General features: G+C 37.4%; 1 long non-coding RNA gene across 4 annotated transcripts; it reads right to left on the bottom strand.

The window, feature by feature from the left end:
• Positions 1-716: 716 nt before the first annotated feature.
• On the bottom strand, positions 717-11,780 carry LOC136015287 (uncharacterized). 4 transcript variants are annotated; one of them, XR_010613140.1, is made up of 7 exons: positions 9,255-11,780; positions 7,867-7,947; positions 5,624-5,770; positions 4,424-4,558; positions 3,970-4,111; positions 2,449-2,645; positions 717-967 (listed from the first exon to the last, which is right to left on the bottom strand). It is a non-coding gene; the product is annotated as an uncharacterized LOC136015287 (long non-coding RNA). The 4 variants fall into 4 exon arrangements; XR_010613139.1 differs by lacking the exon at positions 9,255-11,780 and having other exon boundaries at positions 7,867-8,559; XR_010613142.1 differs by lacking the exon at positions 9,255-11,780 and having other exon boundaries at positions 2,449-2,593; positions 7,867-8,559.
• Positions 11,781-12,912: the final 1,132 nt, after the last annotated feature.

Here is a 12,912-nt window from a genome sequence, read left to right as displayed (position 1 = left end):
AATGCAGTACGATGCAGTGCAGTATAGCTCCATTCCAGCAAAACAGTGTTTGAGGCAATTAAGTCAGCCTTTGCACAGGCACACAGTCCATTGACCAGATCACACCCAGTATCCAACTGAACTTGCTTGGAGGTAGTTTAGGTAGCTTGAAATAGTGCCAATGTGAGCAGCAAAGAGCAGCTTTAAAAGAAAGGCACATTGCTCAGCAAGTGGCCCTCCGCTCTGGTCTTTGTCTCATGTTTTAGAAGGATGCTGCTTGGGAGTAGTTAGTTAAACCTGGGAAAAAACTGAACTGCATTAGCTGCTCACACTTCAGTAGCTTAAGGCATTCTAATGATCAGAGAGAAAATAACACATGATATGTATTAAGTATGATCTACATTCCTTGGGGGGGGGGATGTAACACAATCCTCAGGTAGCTTCAGAAACCTTCAAGAAAATTCTGTAGTGGTCAGCTCTGCCTCTGCATTTAGATGTTAGAAATTGCTGCAGACAGCGCTGCTGCAGACAGCTCTGCTTTCTTTTGGAGTCTAACCTCTTTGCACATTTATAGGATGAATCTTTAATAGATGGATGCAATCCATTCACTGGATTATGTATGCTAGTTCACCCAGGGGTAGATTCAAATCTGCATGGTGCTCTCAACATTCTTTATTTTGCATCTGAATTTTGAATCCATGATTTATTTGAAAGATGTGTAGACATAAGCATTATACTAACTAGGGAGATTCATGTGTATTGTTTATTTCACCATCATACAGAATAATTTATATTCTAAAAAAAAATAAAGAATTGTGTTCTTCAATCACTTATTGGAGATCATAAGAAATCAGCAATAATATTTAACAATACAGAGTTCTTTGTACAAATCTTATCACTGAAGAATCTCATCCCCCAGACACTGAAGAGTTACAGCTTTGCCTGGAAATACCATTCTCAGCCAACTCCTCTGGTTTTGGACTCAGTTCTGCAACGTAAAAAGCACTTTAATCAACCAAGTATTCAAGACAAGCTCAACTGTAACTATACAAAGAATAACACTGATCTAGGAGCAGGAAAGGAGATGAGGTCAACCTGCTTGTGAGCTGAAAAACTCAGTGTATCTGAGAGATACAGAAAAAGCACGAGATCTTACAGATGCTTGGAGGAAAAAAGTATACAGTGTTTGATAGAAAAAAAATCAGAGAAATTCCTTCCTATTGCAGCATCATTGTGTTTCTTCTACAGATCTTTTCGATTGCTCATAGATAATCAGTAGACAAGAAACAAAAAGTAATGGCCTCATTGTTTCCTAAGATTGTACTTCAAGCTAAGGGAAAAGTTGAAGTCCTCAAAAAAAGCAGGGTTAAGTAAATGCAAAAGTGCATGCTTTAATTTTTCAGTAAAATGCTGAGATCTGCTACATCCTCATGGTGCATACAGTGATTGAGATGCTCTCAGTAAAACTGCATTTAGCATTTGTGTTTGTCCAGAGGCAGAAACAGAAATTAAAACATTCCATCTAGGACAGTTAAATTTGCATGAACTAACCATTAAAGCAAAGAATGCATTCATAGGGATTTACTTGTATGTGTTTTTCAGAAGGATGATAGTGCACAGTCTTTTTTTTATTAAATCGTCAAAACTATTACCAGGATATGCAGAACTTAAATTTAGAAATTAAGACTTTAAGACTTTGTTGGTTAATTTGTTGTGCTAGGAACAAGACTCAGGAAGTCTTATATTAGAAAACTATTTCAGCTTCAGAAATTGCATTGCAAAAGAAACTGAATAAGTATCCATGTTTGTATGACCTGATTTGCTGGCATTTATGGAAACCACAAATGTATAATAAAAAAGGTAATTAAGTTGCTTTGCAAGAAATGTAATGTCTAAATAAGTGTTGAGAATGCCTTTCCAGTAAATACTTTTAGAACTTTTTAGTTATACTATTACTGTTCTATCTGATAGCATAGTCAACAGGAAAGAATATATGACAATATCTGTGAAAAAAACAATCTTCCATATTTATTTCTGAAAGAATTCCAAAACCTTATTTAGAATTAGCTAAATATTAAGGTATCCACAACCAATTTGGGTTCTTTTAAAAATATTATTACCGAAACTGATCACACAATATATATTGCATACAAGTTGAGATCTAGTTTTCAGTACTGAGCCTACAAGTAAACTGTAAACTGATTTCAGAAAAGCTAAACATATAAGTTAACTTATTGATTGTTCAAGCATAACACATCAGAGTACTTGATTTTGAAAACTGTTCCATGATTAAGTCATTCACAAAAGCAGCCTTCTTTATTCTTTCATTTTGTACCAAGAGGTATTTGAAGAAGACAGTTTTTATCATTGGAAAAGGAAAATTTGTCAAGGAGTTATTAGAGGTACATTTTGGTTGGATTTATTACATTAAAATATTGGTAAACATAATAACTATTTTGTATTTCTTACCTGGTGTCCAAAGTATTTTCCATCTAGTCTATTTTCCATCTGGTCTCCTCTCCTTCAGCCCATCATGGTACAGCTAACTCTTTTGACAGCTGAGTGGGATCAGGAGGGCTATCATCTCCAACTTCACTTCAAGAGGCGTTGAAAACTTCAGTGCCACAGTGACAGTTATTTGAAGCAGCCATCAGATGGTTATGAATCTTTCTCATAGAGAAGGAAAAAGTAGCTAGACCTAACTCTTTAGTTTAGATGTAAGTTTTCTGACTTTGATTCCCTCCTGACTTCCTTTCCAGCTCAGAGACACTAGTGAGTTGATGCTGTTAACCCTGAAAGTGTCATTTCATTTAGGCTTAGGAAAAGCTTATAAAATGTGATAAATTAGTACAGTTTGCACAGGTTGTCTTCCTGGTCTAACTCCGGCAAAGCCTGGTAAGTTTATATCTATCTTTTCTGACATACACTTCAACCATTTAGGCTTTTAAGGATGCATAAACCCACATAGGTTATTCATGGCAATTCCCCACAGTAATTTCTTTCCTGATTTTGCCTAAATTAAATACATACCTGCATACATATGGGCAAAATGTCATCACTATTTCTTATGGTCTGCGTTTACAGGGAACAGACATCTTCACTAATAATTAAAGCATATATAAGATGTGTGTCTGGTCAATAGGAGAATATTAGGTCTCTTGGACAGTGTCCCAAGAGTCATAGTATGAACTTTTGCTATGAGACATATAGTGAACAGCATCTTTTAGCAAAACTACTTCTTGACTCTACTAAATTAGCTTTTTTTTATTAAATAAAAATAATAAATATTGTTGTTCAATAATAGCATTTATTCATGGAATAAAGAATTGTAGAGATGAAGAAAGCATTTTCATATTTCAAGAAGATAATATTTTGTTATAAAATTTAATGTTTTATTATAAAATATAAAAATCTTAAAATTATTTTTTTACAAAGCTTTAGACAAGTTTTGAGTGAGAATTGGGTTTTCCTTTAACACTAGTGGTTACAGTCTTTAAAGTAGTCCTGTGTGTTTTATCAGTGGCCTGGTGAAGGTGTACACAGGTATGTAATATTACTAAATGTGGGAAAGATGATAAGGTGAGAGATTCTCTGCACTTTTTGTCATTAACATATGATGAAATACTGAATAAAGTTTTCATCACTTTCCAGGGACATCCTTAAAGAACCTGTCAATGTTTTTACTACTGTTGATAAAATTAGGTTAAAATCTTTTGACAGCACTTGCAAAACAATAACATTTCATTCACATATAGCTTGAAATTTACTTTTGAAATATGAGGCATTTTGAATAACATTCTGGTTTTTTTTCTGTCTTTTCAGATTAATTGGGTAGAAATGAAAAAAAAAAAAGCCAGAAGAATGATGCTCCAAACATGTGCATGTGTGCACAACAAGGCTTGTGCAGTCATGGCAATATGTGTAAAATCTGATTCATGAAAAGACAAAAGATGAGATGCATGATGGACAGGTTTTGGGTTTGTCTCTTACCCGTGCTATGGTCCTTCAGAAAGGTGGAGGTGGTTTGTAAGAAAGATGATTACTCTTTGTCTTCTGCTAGCTGGTAAATTCTTGGACAAGGAAGGAACTGAAATAGCAGTTCAGACTGGTGTTACCTGGAAACAGGAGTTTCCTGGAAAATCAAATGATGGAGCAGAAAGATAACAGTCAAGGAGAAAAAAACAGTAAAGGTATAACAGACTAAAAGACATCTGAAACGCCAGGCCTGAGAAGTAACAAAAAGAGGTAGTTTTTCCCTAGGGAAACAGAAGATGAGTGTGGGGTTTATTGCAGCCTGGAATTATTGGAGTGAGACCAAGCCTGATAGACAAGACATAGTAGGCAGGGAGAAGTGGAAGACTATTGTTCTGTTATGTCTTATTCACTCTCAGTTTCCTCTGTTCTAAATGATCTACTTTGTAACTAATCTTTGGTTAAAACATACCTGAGTTTTTGACATGCACTTTTCAGAAAAAGACAGAGCTGAAATCTCTGACAGTCCTGTGGCCTCAGAAATACATAAGCAATTTCCATGACTTTCATGTTAGAATCGTCTAAATGTGCAGAGCTGTGTGCATCTCTGTAAACAAACACATCCATAATCGTGGAAGGTTTAGCAATAAAATGGATTGGACAAAAACATTCATCTTTGAACATAAAATATCAGTGTTAGGGTTATTTTCCATTTTTAACACACTGTTTTCACATTTGGGTTATTTTGGTTTGTTTTTTCACTCTATCTTTTGAAAAAAATTATTGAAAAGTTAGGAGTATGGTCACAAGGTAACTCATAATAGGCATTTAGTGATCCAGGAATAAATCATGAGATCCAAGGATCCAAGTTCATGTTCTACCTCATTCAATCATTCAGGCATGATTAAGAGTTCCATCATGTATTGATTCATGAATCTTTGAACCTCCTTTTAGGATTGTCATGGTTTAACCCCTGCTGGTAATTAATCACTACACAACCGCTCACACAGTCTTACCCCCAGCAGGATGGGAGAAAGAGATTCAAAGGGTAAAAGTGATAAAAATTGTGGGTCAAGATAAGAACATTTTAATAATTGAAATAATAATAACAACAACAAAAATTATAAATTGTAATGAAGAGAAAAATAACAAAGAAAGAGAACTACAACTCAAGAGAGACAATAATACAAATGACAACAATTGCTTACCACCAACTGACTGATGTCCAGCCAGTCCACAAGCAGTAGCCCCCTTAGACAGCCTCACCCCTAGTTTACTGCTGAGTATGACATCATATGATATGGAATACCCTTTGGATCAGTTAGAGTTAGCTGTCCCAGCTCTGTTCCCTCCCAACTTTTTGTGCATTCCCAGCCTCCTTACTTCTGGGGTGATGTGAGGAGCAGAAAAGGTCTTGACTGAATGTAAGCGCTGCTCAGCAGGAACTAAAATGTCTCTGAATTTTCAACACTGTTTCCCGCATAAATCCAAAAAAAAGCCACATACTTGCTGCTATGAAGAAAATCAACTCTACCACAGCCAAAACCAGCACATTCTCCCCGCCACCCCTTACTCTATATCATTTACGTCATGCTCAGGTCCCACACTATCCAATAGCCCAGCCGGATTATAGCGTTTAACACTGTAATGAACAACTTCCTTTGCTCCTTACCTGGCCAGCAACAAGGGGTTCCTGCAATAGTAATGCCCATAACATGCAACTCAAATAGTGGATTATTTTCATCCAGAATTAAATCACTTTGTGGTATGCATTGGACTCCCACATTCTTCTGAGTTACTCACTATGTGCACGCATGTCCTTGAGCAAAAAAAAAAGTCCCATTAATAGGTTCACCCTATTCTAAGGAAGAAATAACCTAGACTGTTTTTCCCAACAAGTTCCTTATATATACTTTAGGGATCTTACCTCCTTCCAAATTGTGCTGGACTTTTGTTTGGTCAGGGCTAGGCTGACTGGCAGATCCTCCTCTAGTATTTACTGGCCAAGTGGCTTCTGTTAAATGTGTATCCCAATGTTGGAAAGTCCCATCACACATTGTTCTAAGTGTAGTTTTTAACAGTCAATTGTATCATTCAATTTTCCACAAGGCTGGTGCATGGTAGGGGACGTGATACACCCAGTCAATGTCATGCTCTTTGGTGAAAGCATTTATGAGATTGCTTGTGAAATGAATTCCATGGTCTGATTCAATTATTTCAGAGGCGTCATGTCACCATGGCCCAAGACAGATAGTATTCTGGGCAGTGGCATGAGGTACAGTGCATGTTTCCAGCCATTCACTAGTTGCTTCCACCATTGTAAGCACATGCTGCTTCTCATGACGTGTTCATGGTAGTGTGATATAATCAGTCTGCCAGGCTTCACTATAATGGCATTTCAGCCATTGTGGTCTATACCAAAAAGGCTTTTGCCACTTAGCTTGTTTGATTATGGAGCTTGTTTGACATATATATAACCTGCACAATGATCATATTCTGATGGAGCCTGAGACATATTCTTCAACTGCTTCTTAAGCTTAGACAAAATCAAAGCAATATTCCTAACAAATACCAACAGAAGTATTGTATACCAAGAAGTCATTGTAACAAGGGAGAAAACATCACAAAATAAGGTAGAAAAGTGCCATTCTGCTTTTACTCTACAAAAAAATCCTAGATGAAGTATAGTTGTTAATTGTCTCAATTATATAGTACCTGAAGTACAGTAATGGCTTCAGTACAGAGATATATGATATACAGATATGAGATTAAGCTCAAGGTCAGTGTTTCAATAACAAGTCTCTCAAACAAAAGATCACTAATCACTACAGAACAGGGTGAACTACAAAAACCAAGACAGATCTTTAACATGTACCACAAAAATAAAAAGTGTGTGGCACAGATCAGATAAAATAATATGGAGAACAGATGAATAAATACCGTGACCCACAACTGTTGACAGAGCTAAATTGCTTCTAATACACTCTGTTCTATCTGTTATTATCTCAAACCCTTCCAGACCCACACTGGATGCACAACAGGACAGTTTTAGCTTTACCTCAGCCAACAGCTGATAACCACACACTCACTCACCACTGTTTCCAGAAAAATTTCAAAGCATAGCCTCATCCTAGCTATAAGAAGAAATTTAACTCTACCACAGGCAAAAGCAGCATAACTTTTTTTTTTTTTTTTTTTTTTTAACTATTCAGAGGCTCAGTTTACCTGGGCAGTGAATGACCCATCTTTATCTTCCTTCTCTACCTTTTTAAAAGCAGGAATCATCATGAATTTGATAAGCTGATTGAATATCCTGCTATTCAATTAATTTTTCAATCAAAAAAAAAGAGAAACTTCATAACTCCCTTTTGTTTTCTGGATTGTTTTTAATTTTTTTTTTTTTTAATTACAGAGGTAATTTTTTTGTGTTTTAAAAGTTAAGTTCTAACTTTTCCTTAGGAAACAAACTTCCAATAAGCATGTTACTGCCTCACACTGCATCTGTGCTTTGTTCTTAGTGAAAGAATCAAGATACTGTTAGGAAGCCAGTCTTGTTCCACCACTCACAAAATCGGTGGGTGGCAACACAGTTAGAGCTGGAGCTCTGTCTATGGTGCTGATTTAAAGCTGTTCTGGTAAAAGATGGCAAAAAAAAAAAAAGGAAAAATAAACAGCAATGGGTAAAATAAATAAGCATATCTAATAATTGAATGGCATGCATGAGACAGAAAGGTAGTAAATGAACCAGATGCATTGAAATGTGGCATATTTTCTTCTTTACTGACATTTTGGGTATATAAATTTGCAGCAGAACGGATTTGTTTTTTTTTTTTCATTTCAATAATCTCAGTTATTCTCAACTCACCACAAAGGGTTCAGATATTATTCAGAAAGAATGCAGAAGAGGTAAATCACCTTTTCAATGAGGGTTTTTCATCAGGATAATCTGAAAATATTTCAGGAACTGCCTGGCACAAAATTAGAGAAGTCTAAACCCTGTTTGATAATGAGAGAGAGAAAGAGGGAAGCTGTAATCTCAAAAAAAAAAAAAAAAAAAACCAAAAAACCCAAAAAAACCCCAAAACAACAAACACCCCACAAAAATTAAACCAAACAAACAAGAAAGGAAAACCAAACCAAACCAAAACAAAGCATCATCACCACAAAAAGACATTAAAGCATAAAATTATTCAGACTCTTCTAAATACCACACCAATATTTTTTATGAGATTTATGGGCTGCTCAAGGATTCTCAGAAGGATTTTAGATTTCTTTAGACATAAATACCTTGTCATAGCTTTCACTGAAAGGTTGTGGGGGCTTGCAAACAAACACTCATAGTGAATTCATAATCATGAATTCACAAAAGCTCACCCATTCTAACATTTCTGAGACTTACTCTAAACTCAAAACTTAGAATACTGGCTGAAATATAAAACCTTCATCATTTACATTTATTGTTTCCTTCTTTCTTTCTTTGTGATTTGGATTTAATTCCTTTTTTTCAGAAGTAAGGGTATTTTCCATATGAATAAACTATGCAAATTGTGTCTTTAGAAGAAACACTCTTCAGGACTGTTTGGTCAAAAATTATGTAATTAGATATGCACAACATGAATTTTTAATAACATTAAATAAATTAGAATGAACTCTACAATTAAAGACAAAATTAAATGACATTTATTCAGTTCAGAAGACACTTCTCAAAGAAACAAACCACCAATGGTTTTGAAGCAGAGCAATCATAAGGGAAAATGAATCATCATAAAATTATTTGGGTTGAAGGGGACCTTAAAGATCATCCAGTTCCAAACCCACTGCCATGGGCAGAGACACCTTTCACTAGGACAGGTTGCTCAAAGCCCTGTCCAGCCTGGCCTTGAACACTGCCAGTGATGGGTCAGCCACAGCTTCTCTGGGAAACCTGTCCCAGGGTTCTCACCACCCTCATAGCGAAGTTTTTTTCCTAATATTTAATCTAAATCTATTCTCTTTCAGTTTAAAGACACTGCTCCTTGTCCTGTTACTACATGCCCTTGTAAAAAGTCCCTCTCCAGATTTCTTGTAGGCCTCTTTAGGTACTAGAAGGTTGCTGTTGATTTGTAGAAAAACTCTAAGAACTCAACAACAAAGTTTAAGTTGTCAAGTAAGTATTCTTTCTTGCGGTACCGGGAGACACATGAGATAACTCCTCTGAATGTCTCACTCGAGCACCAAACAAGCCATGATTATATTGCAATTAATCGTACATATTCATTACATTGCATACATATTCATTAAGCTACTTATACATTACATCATACTTCTAGAAAATTCTTCGTGCATGTGCACTAAAATGTGGTAGTGGACTTTGGGGCCCCTGGTGGTCTTTTCTTCATCGTATTCCTCTTCATCACTTTGTCCTTTGGCTGAACTTTGGAGTCGGCCAGCCTTGTTGTCTGTTTGCCAGCTCCTCAGTTGGTTCTAACTGTTTTCTGTAAGCATTAACAGAAAAGTTCTTCCTTATCATTGTTATAGAGTCCACCTGGGGTCCAGATCTCCTAGTTACAAGCAAAAGGTTCATTCTATATACAACAAACTATTCTTCATTCTGTCTTTCTTGTTCTTTCCCCATCTCACTGTAAGCTGTCCTTGCCGCCTTCTCCAGGTTGAACAGGACCAGCTTCCTCAGACTGTCTTCATAGAAGAGGTGCTCCAGCCCTCTGATTATCTTCATGGCCCTCCTCTCCAACAGGTCCAAGTCCCTCTTGTTTTGAGTGCCCCAAGCTGAACCCAGTACTCCAGGTGGAGTCTTACAAGAGCAGAGTAGAGGAAGAGGATCAGCTCCCTAGAACTGCTGGTCATGCTCCTTTTGATGCAGCCCAGGATACAGTTGGCTTTCTGGGCTATGAGCGCACACTGAAGCCAGCTCATGTTGAGCTTCTTGTCAACCAGCACCCCCAAGTCCCTCTCTTTAGGGGTGCTTTCAATCCCATTCTCTGTCCAACCTGTATTTCTGCTTGGGCACAAATAACTGCTTAGTACCTGGTGTGTGGTTTTAGTTTTGTTCCCCCACCCACATATTATATATTCCACTGGGAGGCCCACTACGTAGTGCAGACTTGCATGTTGCCAGTTTTTTTCATTTTTGGATTTCTAAATATTCTGATGATGGTTATCCATTAGTATAATCATGAGTTTACTGATATTGGATTTATTTCTCAGAGTTAAGTACCATTCCTGGGACTCCAGGACAACACCAATGGAAATCTGAAGAGGTAATTTTGGAAAATACATGTTCTGTTCCTCAGGAATGTCTTATGCAGCAGTTATCTGTTGCTGTGTCATTTGCTCTGACTCATTGCTGCATTATCTATCACCTTGTGATGTAGGAAGGCTGAGGTTTGAAACACACAGATGCACTTACTCTTTAAAATTCCAGTTTACATAATCAAATGATACAGTAAAAGATAATCCTTTACATGTGGAAGCTGAGTTTGCAGTAGCAAAATGTGGTAAATGGCAAATCAAAAAGCAGAGCTATGTAAGATTTAAGGGTGGATCCAGCAGATAAGCAATGGCATTAGTTATGAGTGGCACTCTTAACCAGGGGAGAAAAGACAGAGTAATTTGTCTCTGTTTTTCCTTTGTTGATATTCTTGTAGGAGCTGTAGCTGTCTCTCATACCTCTTATTAACTCATTTGTGTTTTCACCACATTTAGGAAGATTTATCTATGCTGAATACATTTTCATTTTTGTCTTTCTTATATCTTAATGCCAGTTCTACTCTTTACAGTAGGTTGCATTCCTTCAGTGCCCAACAGTGAGCCTTTTCTGATCTCTGCGTATAATCCTGGAGCCATCTTGTGCCTGTATTTTTAAGACCTATGTTGTCACAGCATAATATGAAGTACCTAAAAAACAATTGGGGTGTTGGAGTGTGGAGAGGTATCCAGATCAGAGCTTTCCAACATATTTTGTCTTCATCTTTAGCTGCCTTTTTACTCCATTGTTTCTCACCTCCTTGGTTACACCATGGCCTTGTTTTGCTAGGGTGGATTAAAGCTCTACTCATTAATCTCCATAAAAAAATAACTAAGACAATATTCTTGATGTGCCAGATGTGCATTCAAGTTTCTTTAGATGCTGAAGAAGCTAGGAAACACTCTGTCCTCTGATACAGCTATATTAGTGTCAGACACACAAAAGGTGGGCATTGTTTCTTCTAGCAGAACTTGTGAAAAAAGTAGCCATGGGTATACTTTACACTAGCCCAGTCCTCTTGGTTCTCCACACAGTCATTTGATCAGATCCTGAAAGTTCTTACAGAAAGAATTACCTGTATTTGATCATGTTAATTGTCTGGTTAGGTATAAACAGATCCTCTGAGCATGATTTATTTAACTGCTGTCCAAGTACGTAGCTAGACAGCTTTTGATATAATGCAAAAAAACATAGAAGTCTGATTTTATGTATTGCTAACACAGATCTAAACTTCATCAATATTATAATTCAGGCAATATGTATACACTTTCATGTTTGTTATGTATGCCAACTCATATGACTGCAGCACAGTATTTTTTATTCAGGAAGTCAAAAACTGTATCTGGGCTGGGGCATATTCAGTAAATTATAAAACAAAAATAGTGTACACTATTTTGCCCATCTTCTGAAAAGGCTCTGCTTTCTCAGGTTGCAACACTACTTGACTCCAAACTACTTAACGTTATCATTGTGAAACTCTCTATGGTCAGTGCTGCAGCTTATCTACTACTACCACAAACGTAACAGCTGAGTATTTACTGATAATAACATTCTCAGATTTCAAAAACCAGTAACAACAATCACATTTATACATCACTGAATATGTATAAAGCTGACAACAAGTTGCATTTCCAAAATGAGCAATACAAAGCCTATTATAAATGCAATAGCTTTCAAAATAAAGGAAAACACTCTTTCACTGATATTCTGAAAAATCTTCCCCCAAAATGTCAAATTCAGGAAACAATAGAAAGTTTTTAATGGTTGTTGTGGTTTAAACCCAACCACAAACCTCTTTTACTCACTCCCCCACTTCTTGCCCTCCCCCTGCTTCTGGAGGGACGGAGAGGAGAATCAAAAAGAATGCAACTCCCACGGGTTGAGATAACAACAGTTTAGTAACTAAGGTATAACACAAATCACTACTGCTACCACCAATAATAATAGTGCTAAAGGAAATAACAAGAGGAAAGAATACAACACCTCAACACCAGCCGACCAATAACTCACCCCACTCCCCCCAGCCAAGCACCGACCGATACCTCCTCCAACCCTTCGTGCCCCACGTTGGGTGCCAAAAAGAACTGTCATAGTTTAAACCAATCCACACAGGTTGTCCACTCACCCCCCCCCCCCCCCGACCCTCCCCACTCCCGGAGGGATGGGGAGGAAAATCAGGAGAATGTAACTCCCACGGGTTGAGATAAGAACAGCCCAGTAACTAAGGTATAACACAAATCACTGCTGCTACCACCAATGATAATATTGATAAGAGAAAATAACAAGAGAATATGATACCACCGCCGAACGAGTTCGACCCCCCCGAAGAGCGAGAGCCTGCCCCTTCCGGGTAACTTCCAGTTCCCCCTCCGGGCATGACGTGCTATGGTATGGAATACCTCCTTGGCTAGTTTGGGTCAGGTGTCCTGTCCCCGCTTCCTCCCGGCCTCCCTCGTCCCCAGCAGAGCATGAGACTCACAGAGTCCTTGGCCAGAATAAACACCACTTAGCAACAACCAAAAACAATCGGTATTATCAGCTCTCTGCCCAGGCTGGAAGTCAAAACACAGAGCTTGCACCAGTTACTAAGAAGGAGCAAAACGGCTCCTGGTAAACCCAGGACAATGGTTTATAAGATTTGATGTGAAAATCATGCTATGCTATTGATGAAATATTTAATGTTAAAATCGTTTGATATGCTGTCTTTATTTTATTTT

This window comes from Lathamus discolor, chromosome 5, assembly GCF_037157495.1.
Source record: "Lathamus discolor isolate bLatDis1 chromosome 5, bLatDis1.hap1, whole genome shotgun sequence".
Classification (NCBI taxonomy): domain Eukaryota; kingdom Metazoa; phylum Chordata; class Aves; order Psittaciformes; family Psittacidae; genus Lathamus; species Lathamus discolor.
This window is presented reverse-complemented; position numbering and strand designations above follow the sequence as displayed.